The sequence below is a fragment of the Lygodium microphyllum genome, chromosome 10, assembly GCF_053477565.2.
Source record: "Lygodium microphyllum isolate KBCC chromosome 10, Lygodium_microphyllum_v1.1.10, whole genome shotgun sequence".
Lineage (NCBI taxonomy): Eukaryota > Viridiplantae > Streptophyta > Polypodiopsida > Schizaeales > Lygodiaceae > Lygodium > Lygodium microphyllum.
In genome coordinates, this window is record NC_141144.1 from 10,811,339 (window position 1) to 10,822,230 (window position 10,892).

General features: G+C 41.3%; 1 pseudogene; it reads right to left on the minus strand.

The window, feature by feature from the left end:
* Window positions 1–4,805: 4,805 nt before the first annotated feature.
* LOC148029701 (large ribosomal subunit protein uL18 pseudogene) lies at window positions 4,806–5,458 on the minus strand (annotated as a pseudogene).
* Between the last annotated feature and the right edge of the window lie 5,434 nt (window positions 5,459–10,892).

The window sequence follows — 10,892 nt, forward strand, 5'->3', positions numbered from 1 at the left end:
CAAAAATAGAGAGAATGACCATCCGTGGGAGATTTAGCATTCATTGAAGAGTTTTTAAACGTCATCAAGTGGGAAATTGTGAAGAAGCTTCAACAGTTATGGTGGTCAACTGAAGTTCACACAAATAAGAAGAAAAAGAGTTGGAATCTATTTGTAAACACTCAACAACATGATACTTTGGATGCTTGGTGGATTGAAAACCTTTTGTTTGTCCAATTAATAACCCACTGGAAGTTAGTAGATAGAGTGTTCTTCCCAACATATACTGTTGAAACCATCAAAAGCTGGCATTACTATGATGATGGCACCACAACGATGCTTAGAATAATGAGTTTTGATACCTTTAAAATTGAATATATTCCCCTATGTAGTTGAATAAAGGATAAATTTAAAGACTTGAAAAGAAGGAAGTAGAGGAAATTTTGGCAAGAGAGTCCTAGAGAATGAAGCCCTTTTGATTCTATTTTGTTGAGTACATACAAACTGGGTGGAGCTAACTCCATGACGAATGATGCAAAAGGAGTCCAAAGGTACATGAGAAGAGAGAAGGCAAAAATCAAAGCTGAGAATGAGCTAGCAGTAGCAATAGAAGCCTCCTTTGATGCCCTAGCGGCACTATTTAAAGAAGTCCCCATGGTGGACTGAAGGTTCCCTTCCTAGTTAGATCCATCTTGAAAATATTGATGACCAGCTAGCGAATGTGGTCCCATTGCTCATCTTTAAGGGAGAGTACAATGAAGACCCTCATCTTCATGTAGCAGAGTTTATGGTAGCATGTGTAGCTAACAATTCCAGAACTCTCGAGCATTGGTTGTGGTGATATTCCCCGCCACCTTCAAAGGAGTGGCATTTCAGTGGTATGAGAGACAAGTAGCAGAAAATTTTGGCACATGGGATGACCTAAAGTTGGCCTCCTCACTAAATTCAAGTGTAAAGGTTTTGAAAAGCAGATGCAAGAGGAGTTCATGAACCTAAGTCAGTCCTTTAGTGAATGGGTGGATATGTCTCTAGAATGGAATCCATATTGAAGAGATAGACCAACCATCACTTGGATGAAGGCATCCATAAGGGAGTTTTTCTTAGAGACCTATAACCAGAATTTCATAAGTTTGCGGAATTACGAAGACCAGTCAACATACAAGCCGTGATGAAATGTGCAAGACTATATGATGAAGTTGAAGCAAGGCTGTTTATGGCTTCAGGAAGAGAAGTCTTACCTCCTCCAATGCCAAGAATGGTATACCCACCAAATGTAGCCCCAAGGATAGTTCATTACCCTACCATCAAATGCAAACAATACTACAGTATAGCGCACCCAATCCACACTGATGACTGCCAGACGACAATACCTCAAATGATGGTCAACCACAATAATAGTGGCCTCAAACAGTTCCCCCAATGATGACTCAACAACAACAGTGGAATCAGCATTAGAATAGAGGACTCTTTGGATTAACCCCAGTAGTCTATGTAGTAATTACAGAGGCTTCCCAAAACCCTACTGCAAGTACTCTAGGAGGAGAAAATTTGAAGGACTACCTATCCAACTCAGTCGCAAGCATCAAGGAGTTGATGGATGTGATTAGAGAACAACTACAGAGATGCTGAAGGTGAATACCGCCAATATATCCAATCTTGCAGGTGGAAGAGATGTGATGCGATCTAATACATGGTGCAAAAAGTGCCATCAAGCGGGACATTTAGTGACTAAATGTACTAGAAAATAACCATTCTTGGAGCCTTTCATTTGTACTGTTTAAGGAAGAACCATGCAGAGGATATTTGCTCTCTGAAAGGGATGCATGAAGAAAGGAAGAAAGACGAAGATTTAACTTGTTAGAATCAAAGATAACCACCTAGAATATTTAGTCAAAGCCTAGAGAGTTTGGTCCTAATGTCAGTCAAAGGAGGTTTCTATTTTAGAGTTATAGAGGATGACAGTTTGGCGATGACCAAAGATCAGAAGTTGAGTGTTATAGATGTGGAGAAAAGGGACACATCTCACCAAAATGCCCAAACCCTAGAAGGTCCATGAACTACAAACCCTTATGCAGCTGATGCAAAGGACAATGTCACATTGCAAAAGATTGTCCTAGTCCAGCTCCTGTAAAAGCTACTCTTGATACCCAATAGAAAACCTAAGAACCTACCTCCAATTTTGTGGAATCGGAGGTTTTCACAATAATGTGTGCCAAGAAGGGAGAACCCACAATTCCAAAAGAGAATGTTCCCTCTGCCAAAATGGTAAAGTTCAATCTTCTTAATGAGAAATAGAATATCATAGAGCAGAACAATGGAGTAGCACTACATTGCCACAAAATGTCACAGTGACAGTTATTGAGACACGACTAGAGGTCCAAGAGATGGAGGATGCCAAGGTACCTTCAGGAGTAGAAGTGCAGATGTTTCTGCTTCTTGTAGAGGAAAGAGGGAAGATAAAAGTGGGTGTTGCCTCATTCTCGAGCCGGTCGGAGAAGCCCGTGGATCCTATTAAAGGATATGACTTGGTCAAAGGCCTAGACACCTTCAAAGGCCTAGACACCTTCAAACCAAACCTAACATTTTGAAAATTGTTGATGTTGTCTCTTGGCTATTTAAAGAAATTCAAAAGCATACTGACAAGAAGAAGAGGCCTAAGGATTGCTCCCTCAATAGCAACTACATCTAACAAAACCCCAGAGCCTGTAAGAGAAGTGGATGTGGCTAACACCTTCCTGGATCCAGGTACCCTAGAGATTGGCATGTGGATTGAAGGATGCTTTATTGCAGACATGTTGATTGATGGAGGTTAATCAGTGAACATAATGACGGATGTGACAATGAAAGATCTAGGCTTGCAAGGTATACAACCTACACAATGGCTTATCAAATTGGCAGATCAAAGCAAAATTAAGCCTTTGGGCATTCTCCCATATGTGAAGACAACCCTCACAAGAAGAGATTATTGGCTGACCCATTTGGTGGCCAAATCAATTTCCTATGGTGTTAGCCCCAACACAAAGAAAGCAAAAGGAAATAAAAAAGACGCATGGCAAAGGCGGAAAAAAGGTAGCCCGACTGAAGAAAGATGAGGAGAAAAGGCCAAAAGCGCAAGGGCAACCTTAAAAGTCCAAGGCAAATGCAAAAGGGAAAAGGTACAATTTAAAATACAAAGGCGCACCCTGAAATCTTGTAAAAGAGTGCTAGGCTCTCTCTTGTGCAAATTGTAGAGATAGATGGGCAGTGGAGAAGAAGCAAGAAGGATAGGAAGGAAATAGGAAAAGAGGACCTAGACCAATGGCCGGTCATGTAAAAAGGGGATGACCGCCCAAGGAGGAGTAGGGCATGTATAAAAGCCAGAAAGTGGAATGAGAAGCTCATTCTTGTGTGTGGCCAAAAGTAGCTCTCCTCTTCTTCTTCTTCTTCTTGTTCTTGCTTGCTTGAGCTTGTGCTTGAGAGAGGGAGTGTGAGAGTGTGAGGGAATGAGTGTGTGAGGGTGAGGGACTGTGGGGTGGAGAAGCTCTCCATCTTCTCCTCTCTTCTTCTCTTCTCTTCTCTTCTCTTATCTTAGTCGCAGCGATGGAGCTTGGAGCTTGGAGCGGGAGGATCGAGCTTGCTTGAAGCTTGCACTTGGATCGTGGAGCTACTGGAGTGTGTGGGAGAGGAGGCAACTCGATCGGCATGAAGGTAAGCTCACTACACCCGGTAGGCATGAGAGCGCATAGGCTATGTGAGATGTAGCCATTAGCATTTGGCTTGAAATGCTTGAAGCAATAAGCGGTCCATGGGTCTTGGCACTTGAGCGTGATCTCCCACTACATTTTGGTTCCATTGCCGGGACCAACGGATTCAAGCCTTGGCAGTCCGTGGGTCTTGGCGGTTGAGCGTGAGCTCCCACTACATTTTGGTTCCATTGCCGGGACCAATGGATTCAAGCCTTGAGCGCTTGCCCGCTCCACATCGAGCATTGAAGTAGGGTTTTCCCCGAACTGGTGCTTGAGATAGGTGGGAAGTGAGGGGATTGAAGATGGTATTCAATCTCCTTGGCAAGTAGGTTTTTTGTTTTTTTGAGGTTTATGTTGTGAGATGGAGTAGTGTAGGTATTTACTTTGTGATTTGGATGCATTAGAGTAGGAGAAAACAAAGAAAAACAAAGAAAATAAGCATTAGCGTTTCTGCTGTCAAAATAGGGAAAGAGGGTTTGATTTGCTTGCCGATTTGTACTTTCGAGGTTATTTGCTATCTCAGGGGTATAGAATCCTTCATTCATGTCTATTCTTGCATTTTGGAAGTTTGTGTGACCTCTCAAGACCAAAATCATAAAAAACGAAGCATTATTCATCAAATCTGCCAAAACTGTGCCACGTTCGACGCGTCCGAGTGACGACCATTTTGGGCCGAACCCCACAATCGGCCCTTGGCCCGTTTGGGCCGACTCGGCCCGGCCGGCTGACTCGGCCCATTCACATTCGGCCCTCGGTCCCCGGACAACTCGGCCTGTCCGAGTGATGCACTCAGCCCGGTCGACTCGGCCCATTCGGCCCATTCGGCCCACTCGGCTCTCGGCCCACACCCATTCAGCCCTTGGCCCACTCGGCCCAAAAACTACAATTTTTCCTGAATTCCATTTTGGCTAGAAACTAAGTTGCCACCACCAAAATAGACTCCAGAAATCGTATAGAGCCAAAGGCACATCATAGATCTATCACTAGACTAAAATCCACAGCAAATAGTTCAAAAATTAGCTACGAGAGATCCTCCCAATCATGCATGGTATTTACTGTAACGGCCCTTCGGGCCGTGGGGGACTACCCCCCCGCATGGCATCAACTTATCATGTTTGCTTTTCTCTCTTCATACATAAGTTTCTTCATCTTATAGATAAGCACATCCTTTTTAGTGTGTTTTGTCAATGGATCAACATGGACGCCTGCATGAACTTTATTGTAAATATTTTCAAGCTCTTTTGGCTCTATTTCTTCTTTGATGAAGGCATTGAATTGGAGTTAATATTTTTCAAAGGACTCTTCTCTCGACATCTTCATGTAGTCTACAACATGACATTTGAGAATGTACTTTCTATGAGTCTCTGCATTCAATGATTTTTCCTCCTTTGCTGTAACCAACATAGCTTTTCTCACTATTAGGAATATTAAGGTCTCCATGCAAGGCACCCTTGAGGGCCCCAAATACCCTAATCCCAATGATGGTTCAAACAAGGCATCTAGGAAATCCCTAAAAGGATGGCATTTATCACTAGCTTTGACATTATAGTCTTCACCTGAAGCCTCAACATTTCCAATGTATTCTTCATCCAACTCAAATTGTTTTAGAACTTTATGAGCTAAGAGGAGTTAGTGCAACACGATACAACATAGTTGGTCATGCCCACCTTCAATCCATCGTAGGGTAGGTCATGAGCATATGCTCCTTGTAGCCTTCCTAAAGAAGTCACACCCCTTTCAAGGCTTGCGTGCATATCATCTTTAAATCTTGGCCACCCTTTGATCAAAGATTTTAGTAGGCCCATATCTCAAGAGCTTAATACTTCTCTGTAATATCTCCCCCTCGTACCTTCCCCCCATGAGAACCCCCCTTTTATTTTTTTTAAAAATTTTAATTCAAACTTTTTTACCTCTCCCTCTCTCTCCCCGCCGATAGCATGGAACCCCCCCTTTTTATTTTTAAAAAAAATTTTAATTCAAACTTTTTTACCTCTCCCTCTCTCTCCCCACTGATAGCATGTTGGGGAGAGAGAGAGGGAGAGGGAGTTAAGAGAGTGAGAAGGGGCCATGCAGCCCCCCCAGGTGGAGGGGTGGCAGTCGTTAAATGACCATCTCCCCCCCCTCATATACCACCCCTCCCCACTATAAAGGGGAGCCCCCCCTCGTGGGGCTAAAATGCAGTGCCCCCCCCTGTGTCAGAAAAAAAAAAAGGTTAAAGAAGCTTCCTAGAAGCTTCTTCAAAGTGCCTTCTTAAGGGTGCTTCACCCACCGATTGTGTAAAGGGGCACAGTTGTTTGTGAAGGGAGTTCCTTGCGAGAAGGGAAAGTTGCCAAGTTGCAGGGAAAGTCAGCACACCCTCCACCTGCCCTAGCCTCGATTGTTGCGATGGCCCCAAAGCGCCACACAAGAGGAGCACACACGGGAGTAAGAGGGGCACATGTAGGAGTCCCCACCCAGAGCACGAAAGTCGATAATACCCCTCCTGCAGAAGTTCAGGTTCCATCAAATTCACCTTCTTCATTTCCGCATGATATGGGTGCAATAAGTATAAACTCGCACAGGGTAGTCTTAATCGTATTGAAAATTTACTATGATTGAACACTTTGTTTTAAAAAGATCATAGGAATGTTTGGGAAAGTTTTAAATTGCATCACACGGTACTTATAATTCCCGCACCCTCTATGTGAAAGGTTGTGTATTTAGAAATAGTTTGATGGCACGAGTATTGATGGTTGTAGGAGAGGGTTTGAAAATGATAAACCCCTCCCTATTTGGCTGAAGACAGATATGAAATCAATCCCCCCATATAAACTTGATTACTAGGCTTGAGATAAGCCTTTGATTTTATGAATGTAAAGGATGTTTGTTTGTCTTGGGAAGAGGAGTGCAGTCTTGAGTTAAATATGAGAGAGAAGTTTGGAACCACAAAGTGAGGGATAAAGACTTGAATTGGTAGATAAAAGAAGGAAATTTTTATGATGATGATTCTTATGCATGTATGGAACTCATAAACTAATAATGATGACTCCACCAATTAAACCTCTACTCTAATATCAATGTTGTTGAATAGATCCTTAAACCACAAATTGATGACCCAATTGCACAAATTAAAATTGCACACAAGAGGAGAATAGAGAGGAGAGAGAGGAGAGGAGAAGAGTGAAGTAGTAGGCTAGTTGTTGACAGTGAAGGAGGAAAAGAAGACCTAGGAGGAGTCAATAACTAATTGAAGGGAGTTCATCTCTTCTGGGTACACTACCAACATGTATGCTCTCATAGGATCTCTATTCTTCCTTACCCATATTTGTTTGGGACTATCTTGAAGGCATGCTTTTTTTGTGGTTCTTCTCACCATGTAGGCCTCTCGATTTGAAAGAGACTCCTCAATCAAGTAGGACACTATGGATGGTTTGCCCTTAGCTTAGACTACTTGAGATCTTGAACTACCTACAAACCCTAACCCAAAGAAAAAGGGGAAACAAGCAACCTAGCTTGCCAAGCCCTTGGAATCTCACCAAGTCGCGAACGATCCAGGATCAAATGCTGGGAGCATTCGGGAAGAAGGAATCACACCTTACCAGTTGGTCGTACGAATGCGACCTCTGAAATGATCGTGATTGTACACTTAGGTACATTGTTTGAACTTCTTTGCTCAAGGAACTAATTCAAGGCAAAACACTTAATGATTTAGGTTAAAATCCTGGAGGGAGAGGCAGGTTCAGTTGCCTCTAACTGCTTGCCTAGCCCTATCCAAGGGGGTTGATTAGCCGCGCTGGGTACATGGACCAAACCCGCCGCGGGAGGTCTCTCCGTGGGTGCTGCTTGGAGCAGGACGCTTGGGTGCTAGGGGAGGCTCTGGCTGTAAATTCCTTGCCTCGGAATCCCACACAAGAGGCCAACGTGACTCGAGATGGGATCTCGAGGCCCGTGTACTAGTCTAGGGGCAAAACTTGGAGCAACAATCCTGTTGATTGCTGGGTTAGCCTTCAAGCATGATACTTGATGTATTCCGGGACTATGAATAATAAAGATTAGATATTTGAAAAAGGAACTTGCTTGACATTGTTTTTGTGTCAGTGCCTAAGTTACGTGAAGGAACCTGTGTTTAAATTGATTAATTAAGGAAGTTGCCTTTGCATGACAAACATAATGTGGTAGGTAATTAGATAACTAAGCAACTTGAGGAAAGTGCGGTGGATGTGACTTGGGTCTGTCCTACGGAAGGGTGGTCTCAGTTAGCTGGGAACTTTTCTCAAAATACATGATAATGAAACTGTGAAGACCTAGCATCAGTAGAGTTAGAATCTCGATTTATGCCGTTTTAGGGGAGCGGAATGGGACTATGCCTTACGGGCAGAGAGGTTGAGCTTCACATCCCTCTCGTTTCCCCTTCTCCATGAACCAAGTGCAGCATAAATCCACTTTGACTCTATTGTTCCTACGCAAAGTGGTTCATCTGGATCTCGACGCTAGCTACTGCCTAGAGACTTGGCTGATAGGAAAGAAACCCTGACTTCAGGTTAGTCCTAAGTGGGAACGACCGGATACTTCCGCTTCGGGGTAGACTCGGGAAGACCTAGATCGCAAACCCTGTGACATTCCTTGTGAGTGCCAGGTGGCGCTTTCTAGACTCCCCTCCCAATGGGCTGCTAAGACGTGTTCCACAAGTGGTCAAACAGACATGCTACATTCTCCCCCTTATGTCATCCTTCAGCCTCTTGTTCACTTATTCTTTAGTAGGTCATGACTTTGCTAATAAACTATTTTTTGCTATTGCCAACTGTATTCACTATATATCATTGTAATACTAGGCTTTCTGTTGCAATATTCTAATTAGTGCTGGCTACTAACTAGTGGCCAACAACATGTGAAAATACTCTTTCCTTTAGCTCTTTTTCCTCTTGTCAATAGGAATCAAGAATTGCTTGTGTTTTTCTAAACTTCTTGATGATTCCCCATACAACTGAGAGCATGAGCTACTACTAGTTATGCTCCCCTTTCTCGGTGACAAGCCCAAATAGTTAATAATGCAATGAGTTGAAACACAAACATCTCAAAATTCCTTTCTTGGGCAATGATAGTCAATGTATATATCATAAGTTATAACCTTAGCGAGACTTCTATATAGTATGTGAGTTCTATTTGAGGATGCCTTTTATATATAGTCAATAATATGCCTACAAATGCCAACCATCTATCTTTTTCCTAATTTGGACTCTTACTCTCAAGATGATCACTATAAAAATATTGGACGATACCTTGCTTTTTATCAATAAAATTATAATTATCTTAACATTTGGTGTGATCTTCTCTTGAAGTGTTAGAATGTTTCTACTCATAAATAATCAAGTGATCAACATCTATATAACCTCAAGTATAGCACAATGTGACAAGTCTTTCAATATATATTCCAAAACTTATAAACATTAGAGTAAATTCAACCTATTTCTTTGAATTTTTCTTTCACACAAATGGTGAAAGAACTTTCATAACCTCGAAATATGTTAGAAATATATACGAATAAAATATCTCAAAGTCATAACTCAACCTACTCAAATTTCCAAAAATAAATCACAGATACATAAAATTTTAGCCAATTGGTGAATATTAGCCATTGAAGGAAACCCTAGATAGAACTCACTAATCAACTACCACTACAAGGTTTTAGCCTTGTATATAGCCACAAATATGCATTTTATAAAATAGTAGTATCTATGTCTTTTGCTCTATCTAAGACTTGCACATTCTTATTTGTTATGCTCCAATTCAATACAATCCCCTCTTCTTTGAATGGTTTATAAAACAAGGTTGAATGACACAACATCAAATCTTTCCTTTGCTTCCACTCCTAGACAAAAAGAGTGTTCATTCCATGATATGAAGCTAAGTGATATACATACAACTTCCACTAAAAATAGCACAGTAGTAGAGTAGAAGGTAATAGACTTGAGATTCCAAAACCTAAGCCAAAAGTTATTGAAATCCCTACTAACCCAACCCACCATTCAAACCAAGTTCAGCCAACTAAACCCTAGGATACTCTAGAGTAGGATGCCCAAACTTGCCTACATGTCACTTCCACTAAACTTGATCCTCTTGCCAATCTCAAGCCTACCCTCATTTGTTGTTCCCCTAACAATATGGATGTTGAGTTGGCCAACAAGACAATTCTCTTCAAATAGAGAAGTTTCTCCAACTTGGCTCCATCTTTTATAACTTTTCCAAATTGTTTGTTATAAATATGGATCTTGTCGATGCTGACATGATTCAACATGCTTCAAAGTGGCCACCCATTTGTTGGGAAGAGAATGAGCATCCCTTCACAAAAGCAACCTTATCCAAATCAAGTTTTTGAAATCCTTTTCTAAGGAAGAATTACAAGCATCATGCCTTATTCCCTCTTATGCTTCTATGACCATGAGCAATGACTGATTAGAAATCCAAAAGTGTAAGTAGAATTGCAAATCTTCTAGACCATTCTTGTGGATGTGGTATACACATTGAATTGATCTTGATTGCTTTGGTAGTCATCTCATGATGATGGTTGAAAGTGGTATACAGTTAGTAACATGATGGTTGCTTTGGTAGTCATCTCATGATGATGGTTGAAAGTGGTATACAGTTAGTAACATGTAAGCAAATCCTACTTATCATGTTAGTAACATGCAAGCAAATACTATATCATGTCTCCACTTCTCTCTTTCTCACTTGGAGTTTAGAATTGCCATCCACACTATAACGTCACACATTGATTGATAAGCCTATGACTAAAGAGGTATTGTGTATTAGCAATTGCTTTGCTAGACCTTCTTTGCTTTGTGATCTGACTACTTATCTTTATGGACATATCAACAAACCAACTAACTTGGATGCTTTTGCTAAATTGGAGTACAACCCAAAATTCTATGATTGATGGATTCCCAAAATTGTAAAACATTAACTCTTGTATATAACTAAGCTTATAATGCTACATCTTATGCAATAGTAACATACAAGGTATGTGATCTAAACTTTTGTTTACGGTATGATGGCACAACATAGCAAAGTTGTCATCAGTTCTTTCTATCTTTTGTAACATACAAGGTATGATGGTACAACATAGCAAAGTTGTTATAAGTCTTTCTATCTTTTACATTGCATGGTACTCTCAAAGTTTTACAAAGTGAATGCAATATAACAATATGAGAT